Source organism: Micromys minutus (genome assembly GCF_963924665.1).
Source record: "Micromys minutus genome assembly, chromosome: 19".
In the NCBI taxonomy this organism is placed as follows: Eukaryota; Metazoa; Chordata; class Mammalia; order Rodentia; family Muridae; genus Micromys; species Micromys minutus.
The window spans coordinates 24,631,690-24,647,537 of record NC_137954.1 but is presented as its reverse complement, the minus strand read 5'-3'; positions in this window follow the sequence as shown (position 1 = coordinate 24,647,537).

The following is a 15,848-nucleotide window of genomic DNA, read 5'->3' as shown; positions in this document are numbered from 1 at the left end:
TGGTTTATCCACACAGAGGAACACTATTAAGCCATAAGATGCTAAGATGGAGTGTATCAGTGACACACGCCTCAACACAAACCATACAGAGATAAAGAAGCCAGTCAGAAAAAGAATCCAGCAAACCATCTTATTTCCATGAACTATTCAGACAGGCAAATCTGTAAGGCAGAGACTGTGGTTAGGTCTTAGGTCTGGGGACAGGGAACAGGGCACTGGTGAACACAGAGGTGACCACTGGCATGGCCAGAAAGTTCTGGACCTAGAGGGTGGAGAGCTACATAGCGTTGTGAATATGTCAAGTTCCACAGAGTCATCTGAACAAAATGGGGACTGGGGATGTCGCTCTGTGGCAGGGAGCTTGTTTAGCATGCACAGGGTCCCAAGTCCCACCCTTAGCTCCTAAATAAATAAATAAATAGAATAGAATAGAATGTCTGGGTGTGGTAAGGAATGTCTGTAAACCTTAACACTGGGGGTGAAGAGCTGACACAGAAATAGGAAAATTTAGGGTCAAAACAGCCTTGGCTATACTATAAATAGACAGACAGACAGACAGACAAATAATCTATCTTGTGAGTACTTTACTATAATAATACAAAAGAATACACTTCTCCCTCACCAGCCCTACCAACATCCTCTAATCTCTGTGATTATTGCCCAGAACATTGTTTGTTTGGGACAGGATTTCCCTGTGTAGCCCCAGCTATCCTGGAACTCTGTAGACCAAAACTGGCCTCCAACTCAGAGATCTGCCTGCCGCTGTCCCCAGAGTGCTGGGATTAAAGGCATGCGCCACCACGCCCAGCTGCTGCCCAGATGTTCCAACAAGTGCAGGGGTCATTTTTGCCTGCTCAGCACTAAACCCCCAGTATGAAATTGGGTGTGGTGTTGAACACCTGTAATCCTAGCACTCAGGAGGCTGCAGGGAGAGCAGGAGTTAAAGGTCACTGTGGCGACAGGAAGCTTGAGGCCAGCTTGGGCTACAGAAGACACTTTCTAAGAATAATTAGGTATCAGCAAAATGACTCAATGGGCAAAGACACTTGCCACCAGCCTGATCATTTGAGTTTACTCCCCAGAGCCCACACGGTGAAAAGAGAAAGCAACACCCAAAACTTTTCTCTGATTGCTACGTGTGTGCTGTGGTACACACATGCCCACAAACATGCACGATCAGTCAGTCCATGTTATTTTTTAGATTTATTAATTAAATCTCCCACATTTAGTACACTACCAGTACTCTGTTGGATGAATGAATGAATGAAGAAGAAAGGTAAGTAAAGAGTAAGGAAAAAAAAGGAAGGTTTCGGATGGATAGATGGGAGGGTGGGTGGATGGATGGGTGGATGAATGGGTGGATGGATGGATGGATGGATGGATGGATGGATGGATGGATGGATGGATGGATGAGGGGGTGGGTGGATAGGTGGATGGGTGGGTGAGTGGATGGATAGATGGATGGATGGATGGATGGATGGATGGATGAGTGGGTAGGTGGATGGCTGGCAGAAAGAAGCTGCCACCACTGCAAACCAGCCTCCATCTACAGGGCTGGAAGAAGCCTCCCCATCCCAACCTTTCCCTAGCTATGTCTCTTTCCTTTTGAACCTGTAGCTGTGTTTATTCCAGCTGCTGATCAGAGTCACCTGGGAGCTTTTGTAAAAGCTCTTGCTGCTCAGAGACTGCATCCCCAGGGGTTCTGATTTAATTAGACCAGAATGTGGCTTAGGGCTTGGATACTTTATTTCCATCAGAGATGAGACCTGAGTCCTTTGAAAACTGGCCAGGAATCCTGGCATGGGGCACAGGGAGAAACACTTGTACCTGGTCATTCTCAATCCCCTCTGCCAGGATGGGGGCCACCCATTCTCCACGTGCCTGCCCCAAGCTTCGTAGGAGTCAGTCACCCTCTGTGACTGATCCTTGGCCTAGTGACTAACAAGTGCAAGGTCAGGTATCCCACACTGACAGCCCCATTTCTCCAGCTAATCTCTCCTTGCACTTTGATTTTGAGTCATGTCTTGGATAATAAATGGCTCAGCTTTTACCTCTTGTAAATTCCTTCTTCTGAACCCCACAGGGTGGCTTATCTTGTGTTCTGCCCACTCTGATCAACCTGCCCCTTGGTGATCCAGGCCACCAATCCATCTTGGGCAGCTTGCTGTGTTTGCAGAAGCCTCATGGGCCTGACTCTACCTGATAACCCCTGTTGGCCTGAGCCCGAATATCAACCAGATATTCCTTAGCATGAAGGGTTCCCCCAAGACACACACACACACACACACACACACACACACACACACTCCATCCTGGTTCAGCAAGATCACTTTGGGTACAAAGGACAGTATTTTCTGTTTTATTCTGGTCATCTTTGTTACTGTTACTCTTCTGCACTCTCTGGGTGAGGAATGTGGGCCATATCTTGGCGAGCTAGGAACATAAATCTGCCAGATAGACTGTCCTGGAGCAAACTGACAGCAAAATAAACTAATATTAGACACAGGGGTGTTTATTGACCACTGGAGAGGGGACCAAGACTCGCTGCCCCTCTTTCTGAAGAAAAGTGAGATTCTTAAACAGAAAGGGGCACAGCCTCCAGGGCCATGTAGGGACGGCTGGTTCTGAGAGGTCCAACCCCATGGGTACCCTCAACTGCTTCTGCTCCTACCCATGTTGGTCAGAGCAGACACCTCTCCCTCACTCCAGAAGGACCTCCTTAGCTCTCCTGCCTCCCCTAAACTTCAGGGAGGGTTGGAGGGCTCTCATTCTTCAATCTGCCAGCAAGGACCCTGGGGTAGATATGTTCCTCTACTTGAACTCATTGGCTCACCCTGGGTCCCCACTCTTCTACAGCCATGTCCCTGGGAGGACACGTCACCCAGAAAACCAAAAGTTAGCTATGTGTATAGACTCTAGGATGCCTCTCCCTCCTGTCCTCCTATCCTCCTGTCCCAACTGTCTGTCCACCAGCACACTCTTCCAACCCTCTCTTCTGCCTTCTAGAACAGTAGTAGCCTAACAACTGCCCTATCTTGGCTTTCCAACTTCTTTCATATTCTTCCAGACTCAGTTGGGACACACTTCCTCCAGGAAGCCTTCCCAGAATTCTTAGGGTGGTAAGGAGTTCTTTCTCAGGTTCCCACTGTGTCCCAGGCTGAAACCTTTCTCATCCCTGGCCACACGGTGTTGAAAAGGCCTATTTATAAATCTGAAGTCCCCAAGTCCACCACCTAGACAGACACAACCTACAGAGGTGAGTTTTGGTTTGGTTTGGTTTTTTTGAGGGTAGTGGTTTGCTTCTTTTCTCTTTTCTTTTCTTAAAAGACAAAGTCTCACTTTGTAGCTCAGGCTGGCCTCAAACTTAGCAATCCCCCTGCTTCAACCTCCCAAGTGCTCAATTTATTATATTATATTATATTATATTATTATTATTATTATTATTATTATTATTATTATTATTATTATTATTATTATTATTATTATCATGCTTGTAGCTACCAGCTCATAGCCCATAGTAGGTATACAACTAGCACACATACTGATGTTCTGAACTAGGGAACGGAAGGAGGACCTATGGGCCTTAGATTCAGGGTCTCCTTATCTCCCACAATTTATCTTTTTATATCTACTGTTGGTTGCTCTTGGGGTGGAACTTTAGCAAATCCTGGCCGTGGCCATGGGTTTTAGTTCCAGCTTTTAACTGGACAGGATTGTGGTAACACTGTGGGTTAGTTCAGTCTTCCCTATACAAAGAATACCCTTCTGCTAAGGTTTGGGGGTCCCTGGAGGTAGATACCCCCAACCTCCAAGTGACAGGAAGATTCCTGAGCAGATGGCCTTGGTCAGAGTGAGTCCCAAACTTCTGGGCAGGCTTGGCTTTCACTGACAGCTCTAATAAAACAGACCATGGAGACTAGAAAACTGAGGGCCTATTTCCAGGAAAGGGGTAATGCCCAGGTCTGATAGGGCCTAGAACCCTGTAGCCTCTAGCTCCTGCCTCTCCCCTCTACCCTGGTGACTTCGGCTTATATCCCAGGATCTGTGGGCCAAGGACCCAGCCTCCTAAGAGTGTCAGGGGAACGGTGACACACAGAGAGAAACCATTTCAGATGTGCATGAACAAAGAAGTGAGCCGCCAGAGAGAAGAAATAAATGCAGTCAAGGAGAACAACTAATCCCAGCTTTCTCAGGACTGTCCTGAGATTTTAACTGTAGAAATCTGAGTCCCAGGATCCACCTTAGTCCCAGGGAATCTGCACAGATGACATCCAATGAAGTAAAGGTGGGTTACAGGGAAGGGACCTGTGAACCTCCTTCATTGAAGGCCCAAGACAGCCTGCTAGCTTCTTGCTTCTTTCAGAGTTTCAGAATACCTTACCTCACCACCTCCCCATCACCAACTTGCCCAGGCTGCCAGAGAGAAGCAAGGACGCTGTCCCCTCCAACCACTTGTGGTCACCATGTGTCCCCACCGGATTGCCTTACCTGTCTGGAAGAGGCAGCCACCACCTGGGAGATCTTAGGAAGTTGTGGCAAGCTGGCTGCAGGAGAACGACCTTTGTCCTCACCCCTCCACACACACACCTCCTAGGAACTTCCTTCACCATATAAGGGAAGATAGGGCCCCAGAGAGAATGGATGAGGGGGTGGGGAAGTAGGTGCCCAGGTGCCTGGGAACCTAGAGCCCAGCAACAGCCTGACAGCCAGAGCTGGCTTGTGCCCCGCCCTTGGCTCTGCAGCTTCAGGGATGGGGTGCATGCCGCCTAGTACCTGAGCTCTCTCTGCAGGTAGACAACTCCCACCAGGGCAGGCCACAGGTGTCGGAACCATTCCTCCTTCCCACCAAGAGGGAAGCTCAGCAGACCACTCTCCTGCCCTAGAGAAGTGTCACGGGGTGGGGGATGGGATGGGGTGGTTGGGGCACTGGATGGGATGGTGGGACAGGACTTCTGGGGCACCCAAGGCCAGAGTTCAGACTTGGGGTTCCCTTGGGACAGGTGGGGCTTTAGCACCCCTGCAGATCTCTTCTACTCAGCATGATCCTCGCTCAGTGGACACAAGGACTTTTCCGTCCTCCTCCTTTCTGAACCACAACCTCCACTTTTATGAGTTGCCATAAACCAGTGCCTTTGAACCCTGCTCTGCTGCCTTCCTTCTCCCAGGCGCCCAGGGCCTCCTCCTCCCTGCCCTGGATCTGGGATCTGCCTTGCTGCTCTCTGCTGTAGGGTCTCTGGAAACCATGACCTGCTTCTCCCTCCCTGCCTCTGCCCCCCTGTAGAATTTCGAATCTTGGTCCTTTGGGAGGGCAAGATGAAGAAGGTATTTGAGGGCAGCCTCCCCTTGACCTTCCCAAGAGCTCCGGAGGCAGAAAGTGTGTGTGTGTGTGTGTGTGTGTGTGTGTGTGTGTGTGTGTGTGTGTGTGTGTGTCTGTAGGCACATGAGCATGCACAGTCAGTGAGGACGGTAAACATACTGCAGGTGCTGTTTTGTTTAGGAATAATGTAGCACTCATTCTTGTGAATGAAAAGGAGTCTCTGTCCACCCCGTTACAAGCAAAGGGAAAAGGCAAAACTCCAGGATAAATAATTACCCATGAGTCAGTGCTCATAATCTGTTCTGAAGCATCTCCTTCTCCAGCATGTTAAGTTTCCTTATTTATGTATGTGTGTGTTTTGCCTGCATGTGTGTCTGTGGACTGTGTATGTGGTGCCTAGGGAGGCCAGAAGAGGATGTAGGATCTTCTGAAACTGTAGTTAGAGATGGTATTAGCTACCATATGGGTACTGGGGACTGAACCTAGGTCCTCTGTAAGCGCAGCAAGTGTCCTTGGCAGCTGAGCCATCTCTCCTGCTCAACATATACCTTCTAAAAGAATTTACTAATTATAATTATCACTATAACTATTATGGTTGTACATGGGGATCAGAGAACATGTTTCAGTAGTGGGTTCTTGCCCACCACTGTGGGTTCCAGGACTAGATTCAAGTCTTCATTTTCTGTCTTCTCACAGTGCATGCTAAGGACAGCAAAGTCCGAGCTAACCAATAGCTCAGGGCTAGGTCTTCAAACTCTATTCGACTGTTGCCATTGCTAAATGTTCGCCATTAGACTATCTCCATCTTCAGTGTGGGCAGGGGCTCAGTGATACTGAGGCACAGCACACACTTAGTCTGTGCAAGGCCCTAACTTCATTTTCCCTATCATACAAAAAAAAGGTTAAAAATTTTAAAAAGTGGGGCTGGAGGGGGTGGCTCAGAAGTTAGGAGCACTGGCTGCTCTTCCAGGGGCACCTGGATTCAATTCCCAGCAACCACATGGCAGCTCACCACTAACTCTAGCTCCAGACAATCTGATGCTTTCACACATGCATGCAAGACACCTGTGTACATAAGGAACAAAAAAAAAAAAAAAAGACAGGGCCATGCTCTGCACCCCAGCTGGTCTGAAATTTATAATCCCCCACACTTCCGCCTCTCCAGTGCTGGGAATATAGGTGTGTATCACCAGATGCAAGAAAGAATCTATATATTTTTTAAAATCTGAAAATTTTCTTAGGCCTAGAGAGCTGCTTCCATGGTCAAGGCCACTGGATACTCTTGCAGAGGACCCAGCCTTGGTTCCCAGCACCACATAACAACTCACAATGCTTTGTGACTTCACTTGCTGGGGATCTGATGTCCTCCTCTGATTTTGAGGGTACCAGCCACATGCATGATTCATATACACCCGTATACACTCCTACCTCATGCACACAAAATAAGTAAATATAAAACAAATGGCTTCAAACTGTTAGAGAAATAGCTCAGTAGTAAACTATTGGCCTGAAACGTGGAAAGCCCTGGGTGCTGTCCTCGGGACAGAAATAAATACATACATTTCTAATTTCTTGTTATGATAAATGCCAACCATATGGGAAATCAGAAACGAGTGTAACAGCCATCTGTGGATGAAGGAGTTAGCACATTTGCCGTGTGTATGGGATATGAGCAAAGATACTGTGAGGGAAGTTTTCATTAAACAGCACTGCAGCCGGTGCTCACCACACTCAGGACGGGCACTTTCTGTTCTGTGGTTCGAAAGTGATCTTCATACCTGCGAGTCTGTGCCAGTATTTATAAACCATCATGTCTGCAGGCCAGAGTCTAGTTCCACTGATTATCTCCTAGTGGACCTTATCAGCCCTTTTACGTGAAATCAAATCAAGAATAAGCATTTCCTCAGCACTTTTTAATCTAGGAAAGTCCTTTTTCCCCGTGACATTAGCTTACCTGGGTCAAGAGAATCATCTTATAGGATGTTTCCATTATGGGTGTGCCCCAGTTTTCTCTATGGTATTACTGCTACTGCCACCTGCTGCCAGTTACCAACTACTACTTTTGGTTTTATGACGCAAGGTTTCTCTGTGTAGCCCTGGCTGTCCTGGAACTAGCTCTGTAGACGAGGCTGGCTTCTAATTCACAGAGATCCGCCTGCTTCTGCCTCCTGAGTGCTGGGATTAAAGGTGTCCGCCACCATCACCCAACCTCCTTATGGTGTTTTCTTCATGCTTAAAACAAAACCAAACAAATTCTGAACAAAGGTTTCACATAGCTCTAGCTGGCTGAAAACTTGCTTTATAACCAAGGACGACCCTAAACTTATGACCCCGCTTCTCCTACCTCCCCAGTGCTGGGATCATAGTGTCCTCGGTGCACTATTTTCTTTAGAAGGTGCTGGCATTGAACTTTCATCTCTGTGCATGCCAGGCAAGCATTCTATTAAATGAGCTGCCTCCCCAAGCAAGCCCCAAGCCCCACTAATGCTTCCCCTCCCCAAGGGTCGAGGTTCAAATTTATTTTTATTAAGACAGAATTTCACTCGGTAGAGGGCTGAGTTTTACACTCACGATCCTCATGGATAAATATTATGCCCTTATACTGGATGTGGTGGTACATGATTATAGTCTTAGCGCTTCGGAGGTGGAAGCAGAAAAATCAGCAATTCAAGGCTGTCCTCAGATGCATAGTGAGTTCAAGGCCAGCCTGAGCTATATGAGTTCCTGTCATAACAGCAGCAAACATTGAGTTTTAGGCATTATATCATTTTGTTCTCCTACCATTTCTTTTTTTTAAAAAATATTTTATTGGATATTCTCTGTCTTAACATTTCAAAAGTTATCCCCTCCGTCTCCCCTCCATTTCACCCTCCTCCTCCACTTGCTTCCATGAAGGTGCTCCCTCTCCCAACCACCCTCTCCACCTCAGTGCCTTGACATTCCCCTGCACTGGGGAAATGTGCCTTCACTGGACCAAAGGTCTCTCCTCCCATTGATGCCAGACACTGCTATCTTCTGCTACATATGCAACTGGAGCCATGGGTCTCTCCATGCGTGCTCAATGGTTAGTGTTTTAGTCCATGGGAGTTCTGGAGGGTTTAGTTGGTTGACAATGTTGTTCTTCCCATGAGGTTGCAAACCCTTTCAGCTCCTTCAGTCCTTTCTCTAGCCCCTTCATTGGTGTCCCCGTGTTCAGTCTGATGGTTAGCTGCAAGCATCCTCAGCTGTATCTGTATGACTCTGGCAGAGCCTCTGAGGAGGCATCCATATCCTGCCAGTAAGTACTTCTTGGCATCAGCCAGAGTGCTTGGGTTTGGTGGCTGCATATGGGATGGAACCCCAGGTGAGGCAGTCTCTGGATGATCTTTTCTCCAATCCCTGTTCCTCTATTTGTCCTTGTATTTTCTCCCGTGAGTGTTTTGTTCTTTCTTCTAAGAAGGACTGAGGCATCCACATTCTGGCCTGCCTTCTTTTTGAGTTCCATAAGGTCTGTGAATTGTTTCTTGGGTATTCAGAGCTTTTGGGCTAGTATCCGCTTATCAGCGAGTGCATACCATGTGTGTTCTCTTACCATTTATTAAAGCCCAAAGCAGATTCCAGTTAAACACTTTCTTTAGAAATACTTCAGAGTCCTGCTTTCTCAGAGGAAGTCATCAGTTAGGATCAGCAGGGGAGTTCTGTAAGCCGAGATACCAATCCAGCAGGTCTGGGTGGGGCCAGAGGTTCTGAATCACTATCAAGTTCCTGATAACACCAGTCAGGCTCTAAGGTGATGATACTCTGTATGCTCCTAAGCTCCCAGCGACTCAGCTAGCTGAGGCAGGGGAATTGTTTGAGATAGGCCAAGCCTGGTGGAAAAACAAAGGAACAGTAGGCTCACCACAACAAACAGAAGTCACCAGTCACGACAGTTTGATAACAACACACAAATCCTTTAATTTCTCACTTTCTACTTCTTTAGCAATTGTCATTTTGTAGTTAATTTTTAAAAATTTCGGGCTGATGATTAAACACAGAGCTTTGTGAACAGTAGGCAGATACTGAACTAACCCCTCCCTTAGACCTATTGTTTCTTTCCTTCCTTTCTGCTAAATGTAAAAAAAAGAAAAAGTATTTATTGAGGAAGAGGGGATTAGAAAGACATGGATGCCTTGATGCTTCATCTTATAAATTCCCATCCAATTGTTTCTCATGACTATATAGTACTCTCTATATATTTTCTATTTATATAATATTCTCTTTATATCTCTCTATTTTCACGACTATATAGTGTAGCTATACTAAAGTCTACTTAACCAGTCCCTGGCTGGTCAACAAGGTTGCTTCAAGTGTTTATTATGAATTCATGAACTGTCATAAATACTTGAGCTACCAAACAATGGTGCACTCTGCACTCAGCACCCTTACTTGTAGCAGGTTACAAATAGTGAACATTTCACCCATAGGGTAAATACTCACAAGTACAATCGTTCACATGCAAATTGACCTGTATTGTCAAACAAACAAACAAACAAACAAACAAACAAACCATTTTTCAGCCTGTTGTGGTGTATTCCTGTAATACCAGAACACGGATATGAGAGAGGCCAGAAAAGCAGAAGTTCAAAGTTGGAGCTGTGGATGTCACCTAGTTAGTAAAGTGTCACCAGCCATAAAGTCCCAGGTCTAATCTCCGTCAAAGTATAAAAACTAAACCTAGTGGCACATGGGAGGTGGAGGCGGGAGTGGAAAGGCAGTGCTGGGGACAAGGCTCAGAGGCTAAGAGCACTTGTTGGTTTTACAGAAGTCCTAGGTTTGACTCCCAGCATCCTCAGGGTAGCTCAGAACCTTCTATAACTCCAATTCTAGGGGATCCAAACCCTCTTCTGGCCTCTAGAGACACAGCATACGTGTAATATACACACATGCAGGCAAAACATTCATATACATAACTTTTTAAATAAACAAAGCTAGTAAGTCAAAGGTAATTTTTGCCTACCTAGTGAATATGAGGCGAGCCAAGGCTACATTGTGAAACCCTATCTCAAAAAGCAACCAAATGAGTAATTATAGTCATAGAAAACAAACAAAAAAAAAGCTATTGTTCTTTTAAAGTATGTGTAACTTTCAAAAATAAAACTTAAAATTTTATGTAAAAAAAAAAAAAAGCAACCAAACAAAAAGCCCAAACCAGGCCTGGTGAGATGGCTCGGTCAGGCTTTGTCGACAAGCCCAATGACCAGAGTTCAATCGCTGAAACTTATCAGGTAGAAGAGAACTCCTGTAAGGTAATCCTCTGAACTCTACACCTGTGCACTTGAGTACACACATACTAGATCAATTAAAAAAAAAAAATGCAGGGGCTGTAGAGATGGCTCAGTGGTTAAGTACACTGGCTGCTCCTTCAGAGGTCCAGAGTTCAATTCCCAGCAACCACGTGATACAGCTCACAACCGTCTGTAATTCCTGTTCCAGTGGAGGGGCTGACAGCCTCACAGAGACAGACATACAAGCAAAACATCACTGCACATAAAATACAAATAAATACTTCTAAAAAAACATGTTTTCTCTGACATTCCTAGCTCATTCTCCAAGGCTCTTTACCGGTGCAGGGTTGGACTGAGTTGTCTGTCCGACAGAGAGGGTGTGGGGGGAGGCAAACGAGAGAATCTGCTCTCTCCCAGGAATGGTTAGAGGTATCATTACTGGCGGTATCTCCAAAGCTAGATGCAGATGCGCTCCCCTCCTCCTTTACCCTTGCCCGGAAGCAGATCAGCCCCACTTCCTGTTCCGTTCATTTTATCTCCTCTCACAGCCATCCTCCAGCCTATCTCTTCCCTCTGCCATTGCCCCAGTTCAGGCCCTTTCCTCATCTCCAGAACTGTCTGTATTCTCCCGGCACGGCCCCCTGTGTTCATATTCCCAATACTTTCCAAAGTCCAGGTGACAGGTGTGTGTGCAGCTGACAGGTGTTTTTACACCCCTCCCTCTCCTGCTTGTGGTCCCTCGGTTGTACGCAATGCCTATAAAAATGGGGGGAGGGGAGCACTTTCACTGACATGGTGGGTACATGCTTTTAATCCCAAGGATTTCGGGTGGCTGAGATAGCCAAGGTGCCAGGAATTCAAGGTTGGCCTGGACTATATATGAAGTATCAGGTCAGCCAAGGCTACATACCAAGCCTTCATCTCAGAAAAAAAAAAGAAAAAGAAAAAGAAAAAAGGAATTGGCAGTGTATCTCAGTGGGTAGAGTACTTGCCTAGAATACATAAAGGCCCAGGTTGGATCCCCAGAATCCCATATGTCCATCTTGGTGGCACATGCCTGTGATCCCATTCCTGGAGATAGGGAGACAAGAGGATTAGGAGTTCAAGGTCACCCTTAGTTACACAGTAAATTTGAGGCTAGCCGGGGTTGAATGAGGTCTCTAAGTAAATAAATAAAAATAAGCTGAAAATAAAAATGTGCCAGATGTGGTGACACATGCTTTTAAGCCTAGCATCTGCTTGGGAGGCAGATGTAGGTGCATCTCTGAGTTTGAGGCCTACCCGGTCTATAGAGGGAATCCTAGGATAACAAAGGATACACCGAGATACCCCGTCTCAAAATAAGATAAAATAGGAGAGGTCACTCTTGGTCTGTTTCCCATGCTCCTCCGATTGGATGTCATTCCTGCATCCCTGCCATTCCTTATATTCGCTGCTGCCATCAGTTCTGAGGCCTTGCTTCAGGAGCCTTGTTCATCCTCCCTTCAGCCACCTTACAGACTCCTGTTCTTTAAGCCCCCCTCCAGCAGGGAGTCTCTGCTCAGTCCCCAGGGGCTGCCCTTGTGTGTCTAGGTGTCCATGTACCCTCCAAACGCCCAAGCCTCTCAGACATCCACAGCATTGCAGCGCTGTGGTCATTAGTCAGTTCCTAATTTCTTTTTCACGCTAGGTGGCGTGATGTACTTTGTAGGTTTCATTGTGAGTCAGGGTTATAGTTCTAACAGATACGGCTTGTGCTCCGATAACACTAACTACCTGTTGCACTTTCTCTAGCAGGACAGCACAGAGATAAGCAGCTGGATGGTAACTATCTGGATGAAGGTATCCCCAGATGCAAATCGGACAGTTGGCAACCAGAACGTTTTCCTTTCTAAATCGACCTCTGGAGCTGGGTGAGGAATACATCTGTCATCCCAGCATTTGGGAGGTAAAGGCAGGAGGCACAGATCCAACTTCACGGCCAGTCTGGGTGACTTGAGACCCTGTCTCGAACCAACCAACCAACCAACCAAAACTCATATCTGGAAATTAAAATAATATTCAGGGATAACACTCCTAAGTCCCAGTGTCTTCAGACTGACATTTGAAACATGTCACCTGACTCCAATCGGTATGTATCTACTGAGCTAGCTCTGCCCACTCAAGAATCGTTGCCTTACTACTGGGGATCTGATGATGTTCAGATCTTCTTAGTGTCCTTTTGGTCTCCCTGCCCATTTGGACATGTGACACTTTGTTCATCATGAGGCCCCAAAGTGATTTTTTTAGGGTATTTTTATTTATTTTGCCTTGCGTGTGTTGCAATAAGTAATTAATTCCGAAGTTATTTTTGTTTCACTTGGCATCTCGTTTGGGTACGAGTTTGTTCTTAGTGGAATTGTGATCCTTTAGGTTAAATTACCACCAGGTATTGGGAAACTAGACAACCTTGTTCACCCCACAAAACAAGCAGGCAAAACAAGTCATTTTATATATATATATATATATATATATATATATATATATATATATATATATATATATATATAATGACTTTTCTACATAGCTCAGCCTGGCCTCCAACTTGCTAGCCTCCTGCCTCAGCCTCTTAAGTGCTAGAATTATAGTTGTGTGTATCTCCATGGCCATCTTGGCTTAAATCTTTACAATTGTAAGGCTGATTGTTTTTCATTAATGAGGGGTACGTGTCTGTTTCCCCCCCCACACTGGTGTTAGAAGTGGCTGTGTGCTGATAGGGAAACTGAACTTGGGTCCTCAGGCAGAGCAGGAAGCACTGATAAACACCGAGCCATCTCTCCAGGCCCCTTTGTTTATCTGTTTATTGTTACAGTCTCGACTGGACTAAACAGAGTTCTGTATTCTGCTATGAAAAGTCTCTACAGGGAGATGGAGAGATGGCTCAGCGGTTGAGAGCACTAACTGCTCTTCCAGAGGTCCTTTCAATTCCCAGCAACCACATGGTGGCTCACAACCATTTGTAATGGGATCTGATGCCCTCTTCTGGTGTGTCTGAAGACAGCTACAGTGTGCTTATATATAATGAATAAATCTTAAAAGAAAAGGAAAGTCTCTACATTTCTGACCATGGTGTCTCTCTCGTTCACTCACTTCCCCATGACACATGGCTAAGGCAGCGTTCCCCAAGTTCACTCATCCTCCATGCTTACCCCATGTACTGAAACCTCAGTACTCAGTACCCTCCTTGTCTTAGTGACTGGACTGGGGCTGAAGTATAGCTCCCAGTAGTAAAACACTTGTTTGGCATCCATGAGAGCCTTAGTTCAATTCCCGGAACTCAAACACAAAGCAAGCAAACAGAAACCAACTATCGAGGGGGTCTGGAGGGTCTAGAGACTTCAGTCAACAGGCAGATAACATTACCACAGACAGAAACATTTTAAGTCACGAGTCTTTCTGATTTACCATCAGATTTTTTTTTAGTACTGAGGATTAAATTGCAGGCATCAGGCATGCTAGGTAAGTGCTGTATTAGTTTGCTATGCCCTACTCCCTACTGATAGGAATCTTACCTCTTCCCTTAAATTTCCGGTTGCATACACACCTGCACTCCTTATGACTAAACTTCCTTTTTCTACTTTTCAGACTTTCTTTTAATTAAGTAATCATGCTTTAATTCCAGAAATATTCCCAATGGGCCCCTGAGGCCTCTCTGGAGTAACTAACACCAAAAAACTATTAACGATGTTCAGTAGCAGCAGCTGATCCTAGAGAAAGAATACTCATACTTAAAAGATACAAAGTATCTCTCCGTCACACCGGAATTAATGGCATTTTTCTTCTTTATCTCCCGACCCCACATTTTCAGTGTCTAAGTGTCTTGCCTGCATGTATGGCTGTGAAGCACACACCTTCAGTGCCCTCGGAGGCCAGAAGAGGGTATAGGATCTTTTGGGATCAGAGTTTCTTATGGTTCTGAACTACTGTTTGGGTGCTGGAAATTGAACCGGATCCTCTGAAAGAGCAGTCGGTGTTCTTTATTGCTGAGCCACCTCTCCAGCTCCGGGAACTAATGTTTCTTGCAGTAATACTGAGAGGAGTTCTTTGAGAGCCTGACACTAGCTGGTGCTGACAAGGAAAGACCCACACATGCAGTTGGGTTTAATGATGCGTGGGCAGAGGGTGTGCGGTTTCGGGAAAGGGGAGTCTGAGTCCCAATGGAAGCTGGTGCTCTGCTTGTCTGACCTCCGGGATGCAAATTTGAGGTGACCACCGTTTGCATACAGAGCAGGAAACCCAGCCTGATGCAGCTGAGGGTGGGCGGAGGCCAGGGGCAGGCTTGCAGAAGGCTCTCCTGGTCTGTGCAACTCCAGACCCGAGCTGATTCCGGGGTAGGCTTCTTTTCAGGTGGAAGTAAAAGTAACAGGGTCGGGTAGGATAGGCAGAATTCGAAAAGGGGCGGTTTCACACCTATTGCGCCCCCCCCACACACACACAACCACACACCCTCACACCTTAAGTAAAAGGAGGCTGGGGCTAAATTCTTGGTGGTGATAAGGGATGGCCTGAGATGGATAGAGAATCGGGAGCAGTATTTGGGAGGTGCACACCACCCCTTCACTACGTGGAGGAGGACGTCTGAAACTCCACGCTTTTAGAAGAAGGTAGATGAGGCAAACTCCCTCGTCCTTCCCAGACCCGAGGTTTTCTAGATCAAAGAGCGCCAAGCTTAGGAGCCCGGCGTGCGTCCGCAAGGGCAAGGAGGCCCCTTAGCGGCAATCAACGGCTTGGCCCCGCACTTCCTGCCCCGCCCAGGCGGGGTTCGCGGAGGACGAATTTGGCCGGGGGGCGTGGCTAAGGCTGGCGGGCGGCCGCGGGGCGTGGTCAGCACCGCCAATGCGGGCCGGAGGCCTCCGGGCGCCCGCCCCACCCAGTCTCCTTGCTGGCCCCACTGCCCGGAAGGCTGTTGGCTGAGGGCCGCCGGAGTCTGCCCAGCCTTCAGTCTCCCGCCCCGCCCCGCATTCCAGAGGTGGGGGCACGGAGGTTTTTGTGTCTTTTTTTAATTTGTTTATAGAGAGTGTGTGTATATGTTGAGGGAGAGCTCGTGCCATGGTGCGTGTGAGGAGGTCAGAGGACAGCTTGTGGGAGTTCGTTTTCTCTTTCCATCACGTGGGCTCTAGCAATCGAACTCTGAGCGAGTGCCGAGGCGGTCCCTCTTGGCTAACTTCCTCCTGCCCAGCAGGGTTGTGAGAAGTCAAACTGCAGTCACAGGTGTGAGCCATTCACGCACTTCAAGTCCCCTCCCCCAAAAAACACAGAAGACAGAA